This window comes from Lepidochelys olivacea (assembly GCF_965140295.1).
Source record: "Lepidochelys olivacea isolate rLepOli2 genome assembly, chromosome: 1".
NCBI classification, from domain to species: Eukaryota; Metazoa; Chordata; order Testudines; family Cheloniidae; genus Lepidochelys; species Lepidochelys olivacea.
The window spans coordinates 211,905,919-211,916,447 of record NC_140411.1 but is presented as its reverse complement, the minus strand read 5'-3'; positions in this window follow the sequence as shown (position 1 = coordinate 211,916,447).

Here is a 10,529-nt window from a genome sequence, read left to right as displayed (position 1 = left end):
CATGAGAAACATGGAGTTTACTTTACCTGTGCTGATGCTCAGGTGCCTACAAAAACAACACTAAATCAGCAACAGTTCAGAGGAGGAGCATAAGGACAGCCCTATGGCCCAGCCCTTGTTTGAAACTCTAGAACCCAACCAGGACTAGAACAATGTAAATATAAAATGGCAACATCTTCTACATTAACATTAATTGTTTGTAAACTAAAATTGGTTTTGCATTATTTTTGTCAGATACAAGAAAACATATTGGTATGACTACTTGTGTTTCAGCAAAACAATAAAATAAACTTTATACCTTCAGCTGAAGGTCAGCACCTTGGTTTTACATTAAGCTGGTACGATTAAATGTTGATTGTACATAGAACAGCAAATCAAATTCATTTATCATGTCTTAAGGGTAAACTATTTTAGACACTTTTATTGCAGGGTTGCCTAAAACAGAAACAAAGTAAAACCCTTAAAGCCAGGTTGCAGCACACCCACAATTTCTTGTCAGATCATTGAATTATTGCTCTGTAGGTGTTGTTCCCTTAATGGTAGATTGAAACTATGAACCATTGGGGCCTGAAGATTCAGGCCACATGTTTTTGCCCTTTTTGGCTTTCGAATGTATTTCTTTACTCCTCCCCGACGAGGGGAGTAGCGCTAAAAATCAACCTTGCTGGGTCGAATTTGGGGTAGTGCAGACGCAAATCGACGGTATTGGCCTCCAGGAGCTATTCCAGAGTGCTCCATTGGGACTGCTCTGGACAGCACTTTGAACTCCGATGCACTAGCCAGGTACACAGGAAAAGCCCCGGGAACTTTTGAATTTCATTTCCTGTTTGGTCAGTGCGGCGAACTCAGCAGCACAGGTAACCTTGAGTCCCCCAGAATCGTAGAGCATAAAATGTTTCTACGCTAAACCTATCATCTCCATCCCTGAGGTTATCGCAGATTAGAAAGTGAAAAAAACGCACTCGCAATGACATGTTTTCTGAGCTCATGCAGTCCTCCTGCACTGTTAGGGCACAGCTTAATGCATGGAGGCATTCAGTGGCAGAGGCCAGGAAAGAATTCAGTGAGCAGAAAGAGCGGAGGCAGGACACGATGCTGAGGCTAATGGGGGAGCAAACTGACATAATGAAGTGCTTGTTTCAGGAGCAAACAGAGATGATGAAGCATCTGTTGGAGCTGCAGGAAAGCCAACAAGAGCACAGACCCCCCACTGCATCCACTGTATAACCGCCTACCCTCCTCCCCATGTTCCATAGCCTCCTCACCCAGATGCCCAAGAACCCAGGGGGTGGGGAGGCTCCTAGCACCCAGCCACTCCACTCCAGAAGGCTGTCATTCAAACAGTTTGATTTTTAGTCTGGCTACAATAAGTAATGTGGCCTTGTCCTTCCCTCCTCCCCAACCCCACCTGGGCTACCTTGTCCGTTATCTCTTTTTTTTTTTTTTAAATTAAGAAAGAAAGAATGCATGGTTTCAAAACAATAGTGACTTTATTTCGAAGGGGGAGGGTGGTTGGCTTAAAGGGAATTAAAATCAACAAATGAAACAGGTTTGCATCAAGGAGAAACACACACAACTGTCACACCAAAGCCTGGCCAGTCATGAAACTGGTTTTAAAAGCCTCTCTGACGCTCAGCCTGCGTTGCTGTGCTCTTCTAATCGCCCTGGTGTCTGGCTGCTCAAAAGCGGACACTAGGAGATTTTCCTCAACCTCCCACCCCACCATAAACGTCTCCCCCTTACTCTCACAGATATTGTAGAGCACACAGCAAGCAGCAATAACAATGGGAATGTTGGTTGCGCTGAGGTCTGACCTAGTCAGCAAACAGTGCTAGCGAGCTTTTAATCGTCCAAAGGCACATTCTACCACCATTCTGCACTTGCTCAGCCTATAGTTGATTTTGGAATTGGGGAGCTTGTGTGGGGGAAGATTTTGGAATTGGGGAGCTCCTGGTAGCCTGCAATCATAGTCTCCTACAGAGTCACAACCAAACATCAGGCAATCTCCGGAATGCGCTGGGTGCAATGTTTTGGGGACGGGAAGTTCTCAGACGTTTCAGCAGACAAGCTGGTGGGTCTGATGGCTTTTAGGCAGCATTTCAACCACTCCACATTTAATGAGCTGGTCTCCTATTGACGAGCTGTACACCATGACCTGGAGGTTGCTAGGAGCCGGGCAGGGAAGACGTTCCCAGAACCCCCAGCCAAGCGGCTAAAGACTATCTTCTGCAACAACAGCAAGGAGCAAATGGTTTCTGAAGTCATCAACAACAGGAGCCTTGAAGACAGTTGTTTATCGTGTGGGATTAAAAACCCAGCCACATTCCACCCGCTGTTTGAGGGGGGCCTTTGCCAGACTTGCAGGGATCGATTCCTGGAGCTCTTCTACATGTACAACGAGGACGGGTACCAGTCCCGCTGCACCGTCTGCTGCAAAGACAAGGAGCTGCTGCTGTGTAGCAATGCCAGCTGCTGCAGGTGCTTCTGTGTCGAATGCTTGGAGGTCCTGGTAGGGCAAAGTACCTCAGCCAAGGCAAAAGAGCAAGAGCCCTGGAGCTGTTACATGTGTCAACCACAGAAGTGCTATGGGGTGTTACAGCGCCAACCAGACTGGAATGTATGGCTTCAAGACTTCTTCACCAGCGACAAAGGACAGGAATATGATGCACCTAAAATGTAAAAAGGCCCGCACATTTCCCAGAGTCACTACCCCTTGATAACAGAACGTCAATGATTACATTGGCTTCTTGGATCACAGCAGCCCCCACAGTAGACTTGCCCAGAATAGAAGCGGTGACAGTGAGCTGAGTGGGCTCCATGGTATGGCGTCTGCACGGGTAACCCAGGAAAAAAGGCGCGAAACGATTGTCTGCTGTTGCTTTCACGGAGGGAGGGGCGACTGATGACATGTACGCAAAACCACCCGCGACAATGTTTTTGCCCCATCAGGCATTAGGAGCTTAACCCAGAATTCCAATGGGCAGCGGAGACTGCAGGAACTGGGGAATAGCCACCCACAGTGCACCGCTCCGTAAGTCGATGCTAGTCATGGTAGTGAGGACGTACTTCGCTGACTTAATGCACTTAGTGGGGACATACACAATCGACTATAAAATCCATTTCTAAAAATTGACTTCTATAAAGTCGACCTAATTTTGTAGTGTAGACATACCCTAAGTCTTGTGCCCCAGAATTGGAATCTACAAATTTGATCTGATCAGACTCCATAAGTACTTTGAATCCTTCGAACCTAGCAAAGCGTGTAGTTCAGAGCTTACTCCTACCTTTTGCCCCTTAAATATATCTGCAAGTTGGACCTTACCTTTCATTGATTTCTGCTCCAAGGAATACAAAATCCTTTTCCCCAAGGTAAAGCAACAGTCCCTTTGGAAGTAATCAGATACACTTCATACAGGAAGGAAATGTTACTTCTTACGCCCTTTACTTTGTTTGTCATATTCATCTACTTTAAGGTTGTGTTAATTAGCCACCATTTAACTGTAAGAGAGCCCACTACTCTCTCTCCACGAGCTTTAGCCAAACTCATTCCACCCTTTTCAACTGTGGCTTGGAAGCTAAGACCACATAACGAATCATTTAAATTACCCTCATATATCTAATCCACTGGATTTATTTGCCTACATGCTTCTAAATCAGAACTAAATAATCCTCTGTGTTGTTCATATCTTCACAATGGGCACACTTGGCAGGGGTAACCATCTTAATATGTAGGACCTTCCCACATTATGAACTATTTGGAGCAAGTAAATATTTCCAGGCTCAACATAAGGTATGCTGACAATACATGCACTCTCTAATTTTCCTTTATTAACATAAATGGGTGTCACATCTTCTACCCTGGAGGTTACACCTATTGCTTAAGGCCTATTTTCTTGGTATTATCTTTATTTACTATTTACTTTATCATCTCAGCCGATACCCAATATGATGGTATTCAGTTGCTTTTTACATTTTTAATGCTGGTGCTGGTTTGTCTCGTTAAATTCTCTGTTATACTTTTGATTTTCTCCATTTGGGTCCTCTTGGGTAAATAACTGTTGAGTCATTTTATTAGCGGTGTTACTTATTGCAATATGGAACCTCTATCAGATTCTATTCTCCAGGGCCAGAGGTGCCGACTTTCTAATGTGCTGGAGGTGCTTCCCCCTGGCTGCGCCTCTGGCCCCGCCGCCACTCCACCCCTTGCCCAAGACCCCACCCCTGCCCCACTTCTTCCTGCCCTGCTTCTTTCCTGAGCGCACCCCAGCCTCCTCCTTTCCCCCTCCTCCCCAGCGCCTCCTGCATGCTGCTGAACAGTTGATCACCAGTGCACAGGAGGTGCTGGGAGGGATTGGGAGGCACTGATCGCTGGGGCTGCCAGTGGGCGGGAGGCACTGGGGGAGGAGCTGCTCAGGGGGGCTGCTGGTGAATGCTGAGCAACACCATTTTTTTTAGCACCCATGGAGTCGGCACCTATGTCAAGGGCAATCTCTACCTGGTAAAAACATTATTCACCAAAAGAAATGTGATGACAATAGTTTCACTGGGGGCTGCAAAGCACTCCACCCATTTTGTAAAATGACAAATCACAACTAATAAATATTTGTTTTCCTATTTGGATGTTGACACAGGTCCAATCCAATCCACCTTGTTGGGGTACATTAAAAACAACTGAATATTAAAGCCCTAAAATTGAGGCACGCTTCAAAACGGAACACAGGAAAATTTGTAATGACTTTTTTCGTAAGAGAGGCAAGGTGGGTAAGGTAATATCTTTTACTGGACCAGCTTCTGTTGGTGAATGAGATGAGCTTTTGAGCTACACAGAGCTCTTCTTCAGGTCAGTTGGTTTTTTTTGTAATGATTCACAAATAAAACTGGACTTTGAATGAAAAAGGCCTTTGACAAACCTATGTTTGCAGAAGATAAAAACAATGTTGACATTAAACAATCATAGCATGCTCTCCAAAACCCTCCTTAACAGATTAAAGTGTAGAACAGAATAACATAATGTGATGGGGTGTATACCCCACACCAGCCCCGATAGGGTTAACAAAGGCCTGAGAGGCCAATTAGATTACTTGCTGTCACCTGAAAGAGTGAGGGCCAACCTCAATTGAAAGTGAAGCCCAGCTGGAAATGGGCTGGGACAGCACTGTAAAGCCAGGAGACAGAATGACCTGCAGTGGAAGGAGGATACAGTCACTCCCTGAGAGAAGGGAGGCCACCGGGAGCAAGGAGGAAGTCTAGGGGACGAGTAAGCCCTGGGATCCTACCCTTTCATAAGGAGTTTGGCAAGAAGCTAGGAGGGGTGAAGCAGCCATAGGGAGCAGAGTAAGCTCCAGTAATAAATCAAAACAAGCAAGATGATAGGCTGAGTAGGAAGGAGCCAACAACAGGACTGGGACTGAGCAGGCCTGGATTGCTGATTTTGGGATCCCTGCGCAGGAACCTGGTGTGTTGGATGGGCCTGGGTTTCCCTGCCACCCACTGGTATAGTGGCACAGACCACCTAGCTGGGACAGAACACTGGCTGGAGACAGCATTTGGAAGTTGTCCTGTTTGACTTTGTAACTCCAGAAAGGGTGGGATAAATGGTGATCCAGCCAGAGAACCAGAAGTACAGAGCAAGCAACAAGCACCAAGGGGGCACCTGATGCAGTGAGAGCTACCTTCCCAGACCAAGACACAAGCAGGCATGCTAGTGGTGAGTGGGAACCCTGTTACCCATTCATATACTGAAACAAAAGTGAAGGGTTGCTAATGGTAAGACTGAAAGCGTTGTTAGTTCTATTTTAATGGTTTGTAATTATGGATAGTGAATGAGTTTAGGTGAGGTAACACTTAGGCCAAGACCTTGCCTGGCTTGAGTGCATGCTTGGAAATTCTTCTTTTGATATAAATTGCTGATTGGTTTAAAATAATATTGTTATTGGCACGATGAGTAATGTGTCATGTTGGAGGCTGAGTGAGAGGTACATCAGTATGTAATGATAAATATAAAATCCCTTCTTTCTGGGAATGCGCAGGAATGGGGTAACATAAAACAACGTGATTCAGAAACTGCAAAACCAGCAAGAAAAGTGCAGAAGTTGGGTAATGAGGCTTGTGCATGCGTAATGTACAGTTTACATAAAAAAGAAAGGGGTGTTGTGCTAAAATCTGATTGGATAAACATTACTTAATCTGTAATTTAAAAATATATAAAAGACCCAAATGAAGATGGCCCAAATTAAAGAAACACCAGACCAGAAACCGAAGGATGGGACTGAAGGATCAGAGGAGATGACGATCGTCAAGAATTGTAGGAGGACTTGCTCGTGCCCTGGAATGTGGTAACTTGGGCCATTTACCAATTCCATCTTGTCTGTGGTTATTGTGTGCCATAAATGTATGTTCAGATATTATAAGTGACAGTAATTCTATCTGAAGTTGTATAAATAAAGGCAAAAACTGATAAAGCCTAAATTGGTTGGACAAAGCACTGAGATTCAAGCAGTAGGAAGTAGAAGTATTGGATACAAATGGTTACATATAAAACAAAATCCTAACACATATTCTAGAGCCTAGACTTAATTAACAAGATACTCTCATGTATTGTAGAATATTGCTCCCCCAAAATCCTAGCAGTGCTTTACAGCCAGGGTGGCTGTGATCCTCTGTTCATGAGACAAGTACATTGTCAGCTTGATTCCCAGATGAAGAATTTGTTGTGTTTCTTTGCCACCCCCACCCTCCAGCTATATTAGTTCCAACCTTTGTCTTATTCATAAACAGGATGCCCCCTGCTGTTTGTTTCATCACGTGGATTTCCTTTTTTTTAGATTTCACAATCTTTCATTTTGCAACTGACTTAGTATGCAGATAAACCTACAATGTGAGGCATACAATAGAATCATAGAATATCAGGGTTGGAAGGGACCCCTGAAGGTCATCTAGTCCAACCCCCTGCTCGAAGCAGGACCAATTCCCAGTTAAATCATCCCAGCCAGGGCTTTGTCAAGCCTGACCTTAAAAACCTCTAAGGAAGGAGATTCTACCACCTCCCTAGGTAACGCATTCCAGTGTTTCACCACCCTCTTAGTGAAAAAGTTTTTCCTAATATCCAATCTAAACCTCCCCCACTGCAACTTGAGACCATTACTCCTCGTTCTGTCATCTGCTACCATTGAGAACAGTCTAGAGCCATCCTCTTTGGAACCCCCTTTCAGGTAGTTGAAAGCAGCTATCAAATCCCCCCTCATTCTTCTCTTCTGCAGGCTAAACAATCCCAGCTCCCTCAGCCTCTCCTCATAAATCATGTGTTCTAGACCTCTAATCATTTTTGTTGCCCTTCGCTGGACTCTCTCCAATTTATCCACATCCTTCTTGAAGTGTGGGGCCCAAAACTGGACACAGTACTCCAGATGAGGCCTCACCAATGTCGAATAGAGGGGAACGATCACGTCCCTCGATCTGCTCACTATGCCCCTACTTATACATCCCAAAATGCCATTGGCCTTCTTGGCAACAAGGGCACACTGCTGACTCATATCCAGCTTCTCGTCCACTGTCACTCCTAGGTCCTTTTCCGCAGAACTGCTGCCTAGCCATTCGGTCCCTAGTCTGTAGCTGTGCATTGGGTTCTTCCATCCTAAGTGCAGGACCCTGCACTTATCCTTATTGAACCTCATCAGATTTCTTATACCCAAATGGCCAGACAGAGAGAATAGGCATCTGTTACCTCCTGCCTGAAAGGAACATTTCTGAGTTATGTCATCTAGTAAGAACATAATTTTCCATATAGATACACAACTGCTTAAATATTACCCATCCAGCCATCCATACATTTTGCAGTGATTATGAGGATCAATGAGCTACTGTGTCTCAGTGCAGACCTCACATGCCACCCTTTGATGAACTCCTACACATATTTCTGACCCAGGGGATCCCTGCAAAACCCTGTGCACCTTGTGCTCTCTGTCCATTGGCATAAAGGGGTCCATGAATCACATTCTCTCCTTTTTCAACACATTAATTTGAGAGTCCAAATTAATGTACTCAGAGTTTCTTTTGGCCAGTCCTTCCTGTACCACCTTCAAAATCTCCTTCATAAAAGCCAGTTCCTCACCCTTTTCTCTCCACATCCTTCCTAGTTCTGTTTGAAACATACCTACTCTTCCTCTCAACTTACAATTCTTTAATACACTGTCCAGTCCCTGAGAAAAAGATGGTAACTGATCTCTATGCATCAGTCTGATGAACAAGTATTAGCTGCCAAACCTTGCACAAACAGCAATCAACTGTTTCTCCTTTTTACACAACCAGTACTTTTGCAAATGTGCATAATTACTCTCAAACAAATATAACTTTTGTTTATGTGCAAACCATACCTCAACAGAATCTGCATCTCTGGGAACACTCTCATATACACTGAGGACAAAATTTCCAACTCCTCCAACAAATCCCTATTTGTCCTATCACCCCTTATAGTAGCTAATTCAAGTGGAACAGCCTCAGAACTAAAACTGCATGAACAATTTGAATAATCTTTTAAAGGGGTTACACCTGATGGTAAAGAAATCCTATCTCTCTGGAGCTGCAGGGGGAATTCCATCACTTACTTTGCTCTTTTGAGAGGTCTTTCTGGAAAAGACCCTGGATTACAAATATTACAGACCTCAAGAAAGCAAACAGGGTGCAACAACATTCAAAATCAAAACACCAGGGGAAAAAACCCACAGGTCATAAATAAAAAGGTGAAGAGGAAATAAAACAATTTAAATAAGGAAATCTTAAGAAGTGCCAAACAAAATGAAAATAAGTCCTTGTAGCACTGACGGGAAAGAGAGTGTGTCACTCTTTGAATTCCTAATAATTTTCAACCTTTGTTTTTTCAAGCCAATTCTAAACTCATCCATCTGTTCTGTTTGCTAAGGAAACCAACTGCCAAGTATATATTAAATCTTTAAGCCCTCCCAGGGACACCAAAAATGTATTAATTTAGATGAAATTATATAAGTCCACATTGTTAAAGGTGTTAACATGACTCTGAAATGTTCAACATTAAATAGTTTTAAACAAGGTTCAGGGTTTGGTATCCAGAGACCTTGGTTTGTTAGTTTCATTGCAAACTTTAGGAACTTATTAACTAAGATACACAAAAAGAAGTTAAAACAAGCTATAATGCAGTTTAAAAGTGAAATTAATTATGCAAAACAATCAAAACCAAAGTCCCTTTTGAAGAGAGGATATCACAGTCCCTTATTTAGAAACTTCCAGGTCTGTGGGGAGGGGCTGATCCTCATCTTTGTTCACATCTATGCCATGGTGCCAGGCCCAGAGTGGGTATGGTTCTATCTGCAGATGTCTACTTTCCTCAGCACCTTGGATCCTCACGAGTGCCTTGTCCTGAGTGGGGACTTTAACACTGTCCTGGACATGCGGGACTGCATTGGGAAAGAGAAGTGCCAGGCTACCACAAATGTCATCAAGGAGATTGTTGACCATCACTCCCTGGTGGATGTCTGCCATGACTATCATCCAGACAACTCTATCACTTTTACTTATGTCCAGGTGGAGTACACTTGGTTGTGCCACTCCCAGCTGGACTGCTTTTATGTTCCCAGATTTAACATCTTATAGGCCCACTCCTTCAGTAGAAAGCCTGCGCCATTTTCGGACCACCACTTGGTGGCCATTATGGTCTCATTGACACCTGAGAGGCAGGACTGGCCTACTGGCATTTCAGTAACAGCCTTTTGGACAGGGGCTTCACGGCATCCTTCCATGAGTTCAGGTGGGGGTAGAGGCAGCCCTCCTGCTGTAACTATACTTGGGGCAGTCAACAGAAGGGCGTATCATAGAAAATGAGGGTTGGAAGGGACCTCAGGAGGCCATCTAGTCCAACCCCCTCCTCAAAGCAGGGCCAATCCCCAATTTTTGCCCCAGATCCATAAATGGCCCCCTCAAGGGTTGAACTCACATCCTTGTGTTTAGCAGGCCACTGAGCTATCCCTCCACCCCTCTTAAGGATCGAGCAGAGAAGTGGGAAAGGGCCAGGGCTTTCTACAACAGCCACTTCACCCTGGATCTGACTGATAATGATCTTTGTGGGGTCCTGTGGAATGAATTCTCTACAGTCAGCATGAGTGACCAAGATTCGCTAGAGAACTTTCTCATGCTGGTTGAGTTCTCAGAAGCCCTCCTTCTGATGGCCACTAGCAAATCTCTGGGTATTGATGGGCTGAGTGTGGAGTTCTAACACATGTTCTTGGACGTCATCAGCCTGGACTTCACCACCATCTAGGCTGAGTCCTTGGGGAACAGAGTGCTCCCCCTGGCATGCAGGCAGGCTGTACTTGCTTTGGTGCTCAAAAAGGGGAACCTCTGCAACCTAAGAAATTGGCACCTAGTATCACTCCTCAGCATGGACTAGAGAACTAGACTATTAGGGTTGGAAGAGACCTCAGGAGGTCATCCAGTCCAACCCCCTGCTCAAAGCAGGACCAATCCCAACTAAATCATCCCAGACAGGGCTTTGTCAAGCC